Raw genomic sequence first — 12,789 nt, 5'->3', positions numbered from 1 at the left:
GAACACCCTTGATTTCCTTCTCCTGCCTGATTGCCCTGGCCAGAACTTCCAACACTATGTTGAATAGGAGTGGTGAGAGAGGGCATCCCTGTCTTGTGCCAGTTTTCAAAGGGAATGCTTCCAGTTTTTGCCCATTCAGTATGATATTGGCTGTGGGTTTGTCATAGATAGCTCTTATTATTTTGAAATACGTCCAATCAATACCTAATTTATTGAGAGTTTTTAGCATGAAGGGTTGTTGAATTTTGTCAAAGGCTTTTTCTGCATCTATTGAGATAATCATGTGGTTTTTGTCTTTGGCTCTGTTTATATGCTGGATTACATGTATTGATTTGCATATATTGAACCAGCCTTGCATCCCAGGGATGAAGCCCACTTGATCATGGTGGATAAGCTTTTTGATGTGCTGCTGGATTCGGTTTGCCAGTATTTTATTGAGGATTTTTGCATCAATGTTCATCAAGGATATTGGTCTAAAATTCTCTTTTTTGGTTGTGTCTCTGCCCAGCTTTGGTATCAGAATGATGCTGGCCTCATAAAATGAGTTAGGGAGGATTCCCTCTTTTTCTATTGATTGGAATAGTTTCAGAAGGAATGGTACCAGTTCCTCCTTGTACCTCTGGTAGAATTCAGCTGTGAATCCATCTGGTCCTGGACTCTTTTTGGTTGGTAAACTATTGATTATTGCCACAATTTCAGCTCCTGTTATTGGTCTATTCAGAGATTCAACTTCTTCCTGGTTTAGTCTTGGGAGAGTGTATGTGTCGAGGAATGTATCCATTTCTTCTAGATTTTCTAGTTTATTTGCGTAGAGGTGTTTGTAGTATTCTCTGATGGTAGTTTGTATTTCTGTGGGATCGGTGGTGATATCCCCTTTATCATTTTTTATTGCGTCTATTTGATTCTTCTCTCTTTTTTTCTTTATTAGTCTTGCTAGCGGTCTATCAATTTTGTTGATCCTTTCAAAAAACCAGCTCCTGGATTCATTGATTTTTTGAAGGGTTTTTTGTGTCTCTATTTCCTTCAGTTCTGCTCTGATCTTAGTTATTTCTTGCCTTCTGCTAGCTTTTGAATGTGTTTGCTCTTGCTTTTCTAGTTCTTTTAATTGTGATGTTAGGGTGTCAATTTTGGATCTTTCCTGCTTTCTCTTGTGGGCATTTAGTGCTATAAATTTCCCTCTACACACTGCTTTGAATGCGTCCCAGAGATTCTGGTATGTTGTGTCTTTGTTCTCGTTGGTTTCAAAGAACATCTTTATTTCTGCCTTCATTTCGTTATGTACCCAGTAGTCATTCAGGAGCAGGTTGTTCAGTTTCCATGTAGTTGAGCGGCTTTGAGTGAGATTCTTATTCCTGAGTTCTAGTTTGATTGCACTGTGGTCTGAGAGATAGTTTGTTATAATTTCTGTTCTTTTACATTTGCTGAGGAGAGCTTTACTTCCAACTATGTGGTCAATTTTGGAAGAGGTGTAGTGTGGTGCTGAAAAAAATGTATATTCTGTTGATTTGGGGTGGAGAGTTCTGTGGATGTCTATTAGGTCCGCTTGGTGCAGAGCTGAGTTCAATTCCTGGGTATCCTTGTTGACTTTCTGTCTCGTTGATCTGATGTTGACAGTGGGGTGTTAAAGTCTCCCATTATTAATGTGTGGGAGTCTAAGTCTCTTTGTAGGTCACTCAGGACTTGCTTTATGAATCTGGGGGCTCCTGTATTGGGTGCGTAAATATTTAAGATAGTTAGCTCCTCTTGTTGAATTGATCCCTTTACCATTATGTAATGGCCTTCTTTGTCTCTTTTGATCTTTGTTGGTTTAAAGTCTGTTTTATCCGAGACTAGGATTGCAACCCCTGCCTTTTTTTGTTTTCCATTTGCTTGGTAGATCTTCCTCCATCCTTTTATTTTGAGCCTATGTGTGTCTCTGCTCGTGAGATGGGTTTCCTGAATTTAGCACACTGATGGGTCTTGACTCTTTATCCAACTTGCCAGTCTGTGTCTTTTAATTGGAGAATTTAGTCCATTTACATTTAAAGTTAATATTGTTATGTGTGAATTTGATCCTGTCATTATGATGTTAGCTGGTGATTTTGCTCGTTAGTTGATGCAGTTTCTTCCTAGTCTTGATGGTCTTTACATTTTGGCATGATTTTGCAGTGGCTGGTATCGGTTGTTCCTTTCCATGTTTAGCGCTTCCTTCAGGAGCTCTTTTAGGGCAGGCCTGGTGGTGACAAAATCGGTCAGCATTTGCTTGTCTGTAAAGGATTTTATTTCTCCTTCACTTATGAAGCTTAGTTTGGCTGGATATGAAATTCTGGGTTGAAAATTCTTTTCTTTAAGAATGTTGAATATTGGCCCCCACTCTCTTCTGGCTTGTAGGGTTTCTGCCGAGAGATCCGCTGTTAGTCTGATGGGCTTCCCTTTGAGGGTAACCCAACCTTTCTGTCTGGCTGCCCTTAACATTTTTTCCTTCATTTCAACTTTGGTGAATCTGACAATTATGTGTCTTGGAGTTGCTCTTCTCGAGGAGTATTTTTGTGGCGTTCTCTGTATTTCCTGAATCTGAACTTTGGCCTGCCTTGCTAGATTGGGGAAGTTCTCCTGGATAATACCCTGCAGAGTGTTTTCCAACTTGGTTTCATTCTCCCCATCACTTTCAGGTACACCAATCAGACGTAGATTTGGTCTTTTCACATAGTCCCATATTTCTTGGAGGCTTTGCTCATTTCTTTTTATTCTTTTTTCTCTAGACTTCCCTTCTCGCTTCATTTCATTCATTTCATCTTCCATTGCTGATACCCTTTCTTCCAGTTGATCGCATCGGCTCCTGAGGCTTCTGCGTTCTTCACGTAGTTCTCGAGCCTTGGTTTTCAGCTCCATCAGCTCCTTTAAGCACTTCTCTGTATTGGTTATTCCAGTTATACATTCTTCTAAAGTTTTTTCAAAGTTTTCAACTTCTTTGCCTTTGGTTTGAATGTCCTCCCATAGCTCAGAGTAATTTGATCGTCTGAAGCCTTCTTCTCTCAGCTCGTCAAAATCATTCTCCATCCAGCTTTGTTCCGTTGCTGGTGAGGAACTGCGTTCCTTTGGAGGAGGAGAGGTGCTCTGCATTTTAGAGTTTCCTGTTTTTCTGTTCTGTTTTTTCCCCATCTTTGTGGTTTTATCTACTTTTGGTCTTTGATGATGGTGATGTACAGATGGGTTTTCGGTGTGGATGTCCTTTCTGTTTGTTAGTTTTCCTTCTAACAGACAGGACCCTCAGCTGCAGGTCTGTTGGAATACCCTGCAGTGTGAGGTGTCAGTGTGCACCTGCTGGGGGGTGCCTCCCAGTTACGCTGCTCGGGGGTCAGGGGTCAGGGACCCACTTGAGGAGGCAGTCTGCCCGTTCTCAGATCTCCAGCTGCGTGCTGGGAGAACCACTGCTCTCTTCAAAGCTGTCAGACAGGGACATTTAAGTCTGCAGAGGTTACTGCTGTCTTTTTGTTTGTCTGTGCCCTGCCCCCAGAGGTGGAGCCTACAGAGGCAGGCAGGCCTCCTGGAGCTGTGGTGGGCTCCACCCAGTTCGAGCTTCCCGGCTGCTTTGTTTACCTAAGCAAGCCTGGGCAATGGCGGGCGCCCCTCCCCCAGCCTCGCTGCCGCCTTGCAGTTTGATCTCAGACTGCTGTGCTAGCAATCAGGGAGACTCCATGGGCGTAGGACCCTCCGAGCCAGGTGTGGGATATAGTCTCGTGGTGCGCCGTTTTTTAAGCAGGTCTGAAAAGCGCAATATTCGGGTGGGAGTGACCCGATTTTCCAGGTGCGTCCGTCACCCCTTTCTTTGACTCAGAAAGGGAACTCCCTGACCCCTTGCGCTTCCCAGGTGAGGCAATGCCTCGCCCTGCTTCGGCTCGCGCACGGTGCGCGCACCCACTGGCCTGCGCCCACTGTCTGGCACTCCCTAGTGAGATGAACCCGGTACCTCAGATGGAAATGCAGAAATCACCGTCTTCTGCGTCGCTCACGCTGGGAGCTGTAGACCGGAGCTGTTTCTATTCGGCCATCTTGCTGGAACACACCCACTTTTTCGTGCCACATTTTCTTAATCCAGTCTATCATTGTTGAATATTTGGGTTGGTTCCAAGTCTTTGCTATTGTGAGTAGTGCTGCAATAAACATACGTGTGCATGTGTCTTTATAGCAGCATGATTTATATTCCTTTGGGTATATACCCAGTAATGGGATGGCTGGGTCAAATGATATTTCTAGTTCTAGAACACTGAGGAATCATCACACTGTCTTCCACAATGGTTGAACTAGTTTACAGTCCCATCAACAGTGTAAAAGTGTTCCTATTTCTCCACATCCTCTGCAGCACCTGTTGTTTCCCAACTTTTTAATGATCACCATTCTAACTGGTGTGAGATGGTATCTCATTGCAGTTTTGCTTTGCATTTCTCTGATGGCCAGTGATGATGAGCATTTATTCATCTGTCTGTTGGCTGCATAAATGTCTTCTTTTGAGAAGTGTCTGTTCATATCCTTCGCCCACTTGTTGATGGCATTGTTTTTTTTCTTGTAAATTTGTTTGAGTTCTTTGTAGATTCTGGATATTAGCCCTTTGTCAGATGAGTAGATTGCAAAAATGTTCTCCCATTCTTTAGGTTGCCTGTTCACTCTGATGGTAGTTTCTTTTGCTGTGCAGAAGCTCTTTAGTTTAATTAGATGCCATTTGTCAATTTTGGCTTTTGTTGCCATTGCTTTTGGTGTTTTAGACATGAAGTCCTTTCCCATGCCTATGTCCTAAATGGTATTGCCTAGGTTTTCTTCTAGGGTTTTTATGGTTTTAGGTCTAACATTTAAGTCTTTAATCCATCTCAACTTAATTTTTGTGTAAGGTGTAAGGAAGGGATCCAGTTTCAGCTTTCTACATATGGCTAGCCAGTTTTCCCAGCACCATTTGTTAAATAGGGATTCCTTTCCCCATTTCTTGTTTTTTTCAGGTTTGTCAAAGATCAGATAGTTGTAGATGTGTGGTATTATTTCTGAGGGCTCTGTTCTATTCCATTGGTCTATATCTCTGTTTTGGTACCAATACCATGCTGTTTTGGTTACTGTAGCCTTGTGGTATAGTTTGAAGTCAGGTAATGTGATGCCTCCAGCTTTTTTCTTTTGGCTTGGGATTGACTTGGCAATGTGGGCTCTTTTTTGGTTCCATATGAACTTTAAAGTAGTTTTTTCCAATTCTGTGAAGAAAGTCATTGGTAGCTTGATGGGGATGGCATTGAATCTATAAGTTACCTTGGGCAGTATGGCCATTTTCACGGTATTGATTCTTCCTATCCATGATCATGGAATGTTCTTCCATTTGTTTGTGTCCTCTTTTATTTTGTTGAGCAGTAGTTTGTAGTTCCCCTTGAAGAGGTCCTTCACATCCCTTGTAAGTTGGATTCCTAGGTATTTTATTCTCTTTGAAGCAATTGTGAATGGGATTTCACTCATGATTTGGCTCTCTGTTTGTCTGTTGTTGGTGTATAAGAATGCTTGTGATTTTTGTACATTGATTTTGTATCCTGAGACTTTGTTGAAGTTGCTTATCAGCTTAAGGAGATTTTGGGCTGAGACAATGGGGTTTTCTAGATATACAATCATGTCGTCTGCAAACAGGGACAATTTGACTTCCTCTTTTCCTAATTGCATACCATTTATTTCTTTCTTCTGCCTGATTGCCCTGGCCAGAAATTCCAACACTATGTTGAATATGACTGGTAAGAGAGGGCATCCCTGTCTTGTGCCAGTTTCCAAAGGGAATGCTTCCAGTTTTTGCCCATTCTGTATGATATTAGCTGTGGGTTTGTCATAAATAGCTCTTATTATTTTGAGATATGTCCCATCAATACCTAATTTATTGAGAGTTTTTAGCATGAAGGGCTGTTGAATTTTGTCAAAGGACTTTTCTGCATCTATTGGGATAATTATGTGGTTTTTGTCTTTGGTTCTGTTTATATGCTGGATTACATTTATTCATTTTCATATGTTGAACTAGCCTTATGTCCCAGGGATGAAGCCCACTTGATCATGGTGCATAAGCTTTTTGATGTGCTGCTGGATTCAGTTTGCCAGTATTTTATTGAGGATTTTTGCTTCGATGCTCATCAGGGATATTGGTCTAAAATTCTCTTTTTTTGTTGTGTCTCTGCCAGGCTTTGGTATCAGGATGATGCTGGCCTCATAAAATGCGTTAGGGAGGATTCCCTCTATTTCTATTGATTGGAATAGTTTCAGAAGAAATGGTACCAGCTCCTCCTTGTACCTCTGGTGGAATTTGGCTGTGAGTCTGTCTGGTCCTGGACTTTTTTTGGTTGGTAAGCTATTAATTATTCCCTGAATTTCAGAGCCTGTTATTGGTCTATTAAGAGATTCAACTTCTTTCTGGTTTAGTTTTGGGAGGGTGTATGTGTCGAGGAATTTATCCATTTCTTCTAGATTTTCTGGTTTATTTGCATAGAGGCGTTTATAGCATTCTCTGATGGTAGTTTGTATTTCTGTGGGATCGGTGTTGATCTCTCATTTATCATTTGTTATTGCATCTATTTGGTTCTTCTCTCTTTTCTTCTTTATTAGTCTTGCTAGCGGTCTAGCAATTTTCTTGATCTTTTCAAAAAATGAGCTCCTGGATTCATTGATTTTTTTGAAGGGTTTTTTGTGTCTCTATCCCCTTCAGTTCTGTTCTGATCTTAGTTATTTCTTGCCTTCTGCTAGCTTTTGACTGTGTTTGCTCTTGCTTCTCTAGTTCTTTTAATTGTGATGTTAGGGTGTCAATTTTAGATCTTTCCTGCTTTCTCTTTTGGGCATTTAGTGCTACAAATTTCCCTCTAGACACTGCTTTGAATGTGTACCAGAGATTCTGGTATGTTGTGTCTTTGTTCTCATCAGTTTCAAAGAACATCTTTATTTCTGCCTTCATTTCGTTATGTACCCAGTAGTCATTCAGGAGCAGGTTGTTCAGTTTCCATGTAGTTGAGCGGTTTTGAGTGAGTTTCTTAATCTTGAGTTCTAGTTTGATGGCACTGTGGTCTGAGAGACAGTTTGTTATAATTTCTGTTGTTTTACATTTGCTGAGGAGTGTTTTACTTCCAACTATGTGGTCAATTTTGGAATAGATATGGTGTGGTGCTGAGAAGAATGTATATTCTGTTGATTTGGGGTGGGGAGTTCTGTAGATGTCTACTAGGTCTGCTTGGTGCAGAGCTGAATTCCATTCCTGGATATCCTTGTTAACTTTCTGTCTCGATCTGTCTAATGTTGACAGTGGGGTGTTAAAGTCTCCCATTATTATTGTGTGGGCATCTAAGTCTCTTCTTAGGTTTCTAAGGACTTGCTTTATGAATCTGGGTGCTCCTATATTGGGTGCATATATATTTAGGATAGTTAGCTCTTCTTGTTGAATGGATCCCTTTACCATTATGTAATGGCCTTCTTTGTCTCTTTTGATCTTTGTTGGTTTAAAGTCTGTTTTATCAGAGACTAGGATTGTAACCCCTGCCTTTTTTTGTTTTCTGTTTGATTGGTAGATCTTCCTCCATTCCTTTATTTTGAGCCTATGTGTGTCTCCACAGGTGAGATGGGTTTGCTGAATACAGCACACTGATGAGTCTTGACTCTTTATCCAATTTGCCAGTCTGTGTCTTTTAATTGAATCATTTAGCTCATTTACATTTAAGGTCAATATTGTTATATGTGATTTTGATCCTGTCATTATGATGTTAGCTGGTTATTTTGCTCATTAGTTGTTACTGTTTCTTCCTAGCATTGATTATCTTTACAATTTGTCGTGTTTTTGCAGTGGCTGGTAACAGTTGTTCCCTTCCATGTTTAGTGCTTCTTTCAGGAGCTCCTGTAGGGCAGGCCTGGTGGTGACAAAATCTCTCAGCATTTGCTTCTCTGTAAAGTATTTTATTTCTCCTTCACTTATGAAGCTTAATTTGGCTGGATATGAAATTCTGGGTTGAAAATTCCTTCCTTTAAGAATGTTGAATATTGGCCCCCACTGTTTTCGGGCTTGTAGAGTTTCTGCCAAGAGATCAGCTGTTAGTCTGATTGGCTTCCCTTTGTGGGTAACCCGACCTTTCTCTCTGGCTGCCCTTAACATTTTTTCCTTCATTTCAACTTTGGTGAATCTGACAATTATGTGTCTTGGAGTTCCTCTTCTCGAGGAGTATCTTTGTGGAGTTGTCTGTATTTCCTGAATTTGAATGTTGGCCTGCCTTGCTAGGTTGGGGAAGTTCTCCTGGATAATATCCTGCAGAGTGTTTTCCAACTTGGTTCCATTCTCCCCATCACTTTCAGGTACACCAATCAGACGTAGATTTGGTCTTTTCACATAGTTCCATATTTCTTGGAGGCTTTGTTCATTTCTTTTTATTCTTTTTTCTCTAAACTTCTCTTCTTGCTTCATTTCATTCATTTGATCTTCAATCCCTGATCCCTTTCTTCCAGTTGATCGAATCAGCTACTGAAGCTTCTTTATTCATCACATAGTTCTCGTGGCATGGTTTTCAGCTCCTTCAGGTCATATAAGGACTTCTCTGCATTGGTTATTCTAGTTAGCCATTTGTCTAATATTTTTACAAGGTTTTTAACTTCTTTGTGATGGGTTCGAACTTCCTCCTTTAGCTCGGAGAAGTTTGATCGTCTGAAGCCTTCTTTTCTCAACTCATCAAGGTCATTCTCTGTCCAGCTTTGTTCCATTGCTGGTGAGGAGCTGCGTTCCTTTGGAGGAGGAGAGGTGCTCCGATTTTTATAATTTTCAGTTTTCCTGTTCTGTTTTCTCCCATCTTTGTGGTTTTATCTACCTTTGGTCTTTGATGATGGTGATGTACGGATGGGGTTTTGGTGTGGATGTCCTTTCTGTTTGTTAGTTTTCCTTTTAACAGTCAGGACCCTCAGCTGCAGGTCTGTTGGAGCTTGCCAGAGGACCCTGTTTGCCTGGGTATCAGCAGTGGAGGCTGCAGAACAGCAAATATTGCTGAATAGCAGATGTTGCTGTCTGAATGTTCCTCTGGAGGTTTCATCTCAGAGGGGTATCCGGCCGTGTGAGGTGTCAGTCTGCCCCTACTGGGGGGTGCACCCCAGACAGGCTACTCAGGGGTCGGGAACCCACTTGAAGAGGCAGTCTGTCCGTTCTCAGATCTCAAACTCCATGCTGGGAGAACCACTACTCTCTTCAAAGCTGTCAGTCAGGGACATTTAAGTCTGCAGAGGTTTCTGCTGCCTTTTGTTTGGCTATGCCCTGCTCCCAGAGGTGGAGTCTACAGAGGCAGGCAGGCCTCCTTGAGCTGAGGTGGGGTCCACCCAGTTGGAGCTTCCTGGCTGCTTTGTTTACCTACTCAAACCTCAGCAATGGCGGGCGCCCCTTCCCCAGCCTCGCTGCCACCTTGCAGTTCGATCTCAAACTGCTGTGCTAGCAATGAGCAAGGCTCCATGGGCGTGGGACCCTCCAAGCCATGCATGGGATATAATCTCCTGGTGTGCTGTTTCCCAAGACCATTGGAAAAGCACAGTATTAGGGTGGGAGTGACCCGATTTTCCAGATGTCGTCTGTCACAGCTTTGGTTGGCTATGAAAGAGAATTCCCTGACCCCTTGCACTTCCCTGGTGAGGCGATGCCTCAGTCTGCTTAGGCTCATGCTCGGTGTGCTGCACCCACTGTCCTGCACCCACTGTCCTGCACCCACTGTCTGACAAGCCCCAGTGAGATGAACCCAATACCTCAGTTGGAAATGCAGGAATCACCCATCTTTTGCATCGCTCACACTGGGAGCTGTAGACTGGAGCTCTTCCTGTTTGGCCATCTTGGAACCACCAGTTCTCTGACATTTGGAGTCACGCTGCAACTCACAACACTGGCTCTCCTGGTTCTCAAGTCTTTGGGTGTAACTGCAACTCTACCACTGGCTTTCCTGGGCCTTGATCTTATAGACAACAGATTGTGGAACCTCTCAGCCTCCATAATTACATGAGCCAATTCTTCATAATAAGTATTTTTCTATCTGTATGTATCCTGTTGATTCCGTTTCTCTGGAGAATGATGACTAATACAGAAAATACAGAAAGCACTGTTAAGATGGATCTCAGAGTGTCAAGGTAAAAGCTTGTCAAGGCAAAAGCTGTGGCAATGTGGACAGAGAGGATGGGATACGTTTGGAAGGTACATAGGAGCTAGAATTGGCTGTAGTTAGTGACTAATGAGTTAGATAAGGGAAAGGAGGAGAGAGACATCAAAGGAATGACTCTTAAATTTCTGGATGGAGCAGCCAGGTAGCTAGTGAGATGAGAACACAGATGATCAGATTCTGTGAGTGGGTAGGGTTAGGGAGAGCTGATGGGTTTCATTTCGTATACACTTAGCTTGAGGTGCCCATGGAGATAGCTAATAGGCAACTGGATGTGAATGTAAAGGTCCAGAAAGATTTCAAAGCTAAGAGTTATAGAAAGGGGAAATATCAGCACTTAGCTAGTGGTTGAAGCCATGATGATTGATAGCTTACATGGAGAAAGTGAACTGAGTGAAAAGACCAGAGGGCCAAAGACCAAGCCCTGAGAAACACACATATTTACGAGGTGAGTATAGGAAGAGGGGCCAGAAAAGGAGCCTGAGAAAGAATCACAGAAAGCCAGAAAAATTAGGAGGAAGTGTGCACTGGATATTCTGTTTGCCCCTCCAAATCCACTATCCTTCTCCATCCTGCTCTGTGGCCTGGAAGGCTGATTGCTGTGGACCACATCAACTGCCTCTCTTGTCCTCTGGCTTCAAGTGTTCAGCCACTTGGGGGCACTGCCAGGAGATTGGAGAGTAAGAAGAGAACGGCTGGGGTGATCATCTTCTGGCTTCTTTCTGCTGTAAATGGATTGTTAGTGGCTATAGTCTGCCAAAGACCAGGGCTTCTGCTGGGCAACCTCACAGTTGCAACTTGCCTTATCTCTACAGGCCGAAGGGTGTCAAGGCTGTCCCCTGTTGCTAGCCTATAGGTCCGTCACCTTCCCTTGCTAGTTTCCCTTAATCCTAGATCTTTACAAATGATTCCTTCATTAAACTCTCTTCAGTCATCCCTATTTCTTGCCATCTGTGTACTCCTGAGACCTCATCTTTACAGAGATTATCACAAAAGCCACTGAAAATGAGTTTCAAGGTGGGAGTGGTCAACGGTGGTCAAAGATAGGAGCCTGTACTTCTTCCTTAAGCTAAGCTTTGGGGAATGCTGAAGAGGTTTTCCTTGGTGAAGACTGAAGGGTCCATTGTACGTGGCAATTGGAGGTTGTTGGTGACCTTTACTGGCACAGGTTAAAAGAAAGGTGAGCCGAAGTCAGGCTGCAGTGTGCTGAAGAGGCTATGGCAAGTTGCTGACCATCACTTTGAGGCACCTAGCTATGAGAGAAGAAGGTGGCATTTTGAGGGAGCTGCAGGGTGGCATTTTCTTTTAGGGACTTGAGCAGGCTTATCCTGTGGGAAGAATCCATTAGATAGGGGGAGGTTTGAAGAGCATGCGAGAGAAACATGAATGGACCCATGACCTTGGGTCATGAGAGGACAGGAATGAGGGTAGGTGAGTGAGAATGTTTACAGCTATGGAGTAGGTGAGTGAGGAGCTTCTTCCTAAATATTCTCAGTGAAAATTCAAGGACAGTGAAACTTCAAAATAGCAATTGGGGAGAAATTGATAAGGGGCCCAGAAAAGGCCTAAAGCGTTTGCTGAAATAAATAAATGATTGATGTTACATGATGTAAACCAGAATGTAGAATGTGCAGTCAAGTGACAATGTGATGAGATGAAATTGGAAAGGTAGGGTGTGTCTAGATTATGGAATTTTGTTTTTATACAGACAGTGGGAGTCATCAAAAGTTTTTGAGCAGGAGCATGATGGGTTGGATATAAGATGATTTGGGGTGAATGGGGATCAAGAAGAAGTACTAAAGGTCACAATAATCTAGGCAATAGACAAGGGATGTGCTTTATTTGGGGACTGAGAGCAGATGTAAGAAAGTTAAGAGTTATTGAGGAGTTAGATCCGGTTGGACTAGTGATGATGCCAACAGGTGGACTAGGGGGCTCTTAAGGCCCTTCCACAGAACCCCAAAACATTCAACCTTAGTCTACCCTAAATAAATATACACTGTAAGTAAAAACAGTGTGCTTTCTATGCAAACAATGGTTTAACACAAATTGGCTAGCCCTCCTCCATATTGCCAGGCCTAAACATCCACCTGTATAGACATTCAGGAACTTCCACTGCACAGAGCTTAGAGGCTGCTCAGATATAGAAAATGAAAAGAAGGAGACAGATAAGTCAGAAATTTTAACTGGGTTTACTGGGTGGATGTTATGATACTGTTGACCAAGAAAGGGAATATGAGAGATTATATTTGTGAAAGAAAATGATGAATTTGGCCAGGCACAGTGGCTCATGCCTGTAATCCCTGCACTTTGACAGGCTGAAGCAGGAGGACTGCTTGAGCCCCAGAGTTCAAGACTAGTCTGGGCAATATAGGGAAACTTTGAGTCTATTATAATTTTATATTAAAAAAACAATGAATTTTAGGTGCTCAGATGACCTATATGAATTTGGGCAACTAGGGTTGGGAATGTGAGTCTGGAGCTTAGATGGGAGGTAGGGCTTACCATGCAGATCTGGCGTATCTGTGTAGAGCCAGTTGCTGAGGCAGTGGGGTTCAAGGAGAAAGGAATAATAAAGAAAGACTAGGAACAAACCAAAACCCTTGAGGAGTGCTGTCTTTAAGAGGGCAAGCAGAGGGGGGATGTC

Source organism: Pan troglodytes, chromosome 3 (genome assembly GCF_028858775.2).
Source record: "Pan troglodytes isolate AG18354 chromosome 3, NHGRI_mPanTro3-v2.0_pri, whole genome shotgun sequence".
Taxonomy (NCBI): domain Eukaryota; kingdom Metazoa; phylum Chordata; class Mammalia; order Primates; family Hominidae; genus Pan; species Pan troglodytes.
This window is presented reverse-complemented; position numbering follows the sequence as displayed.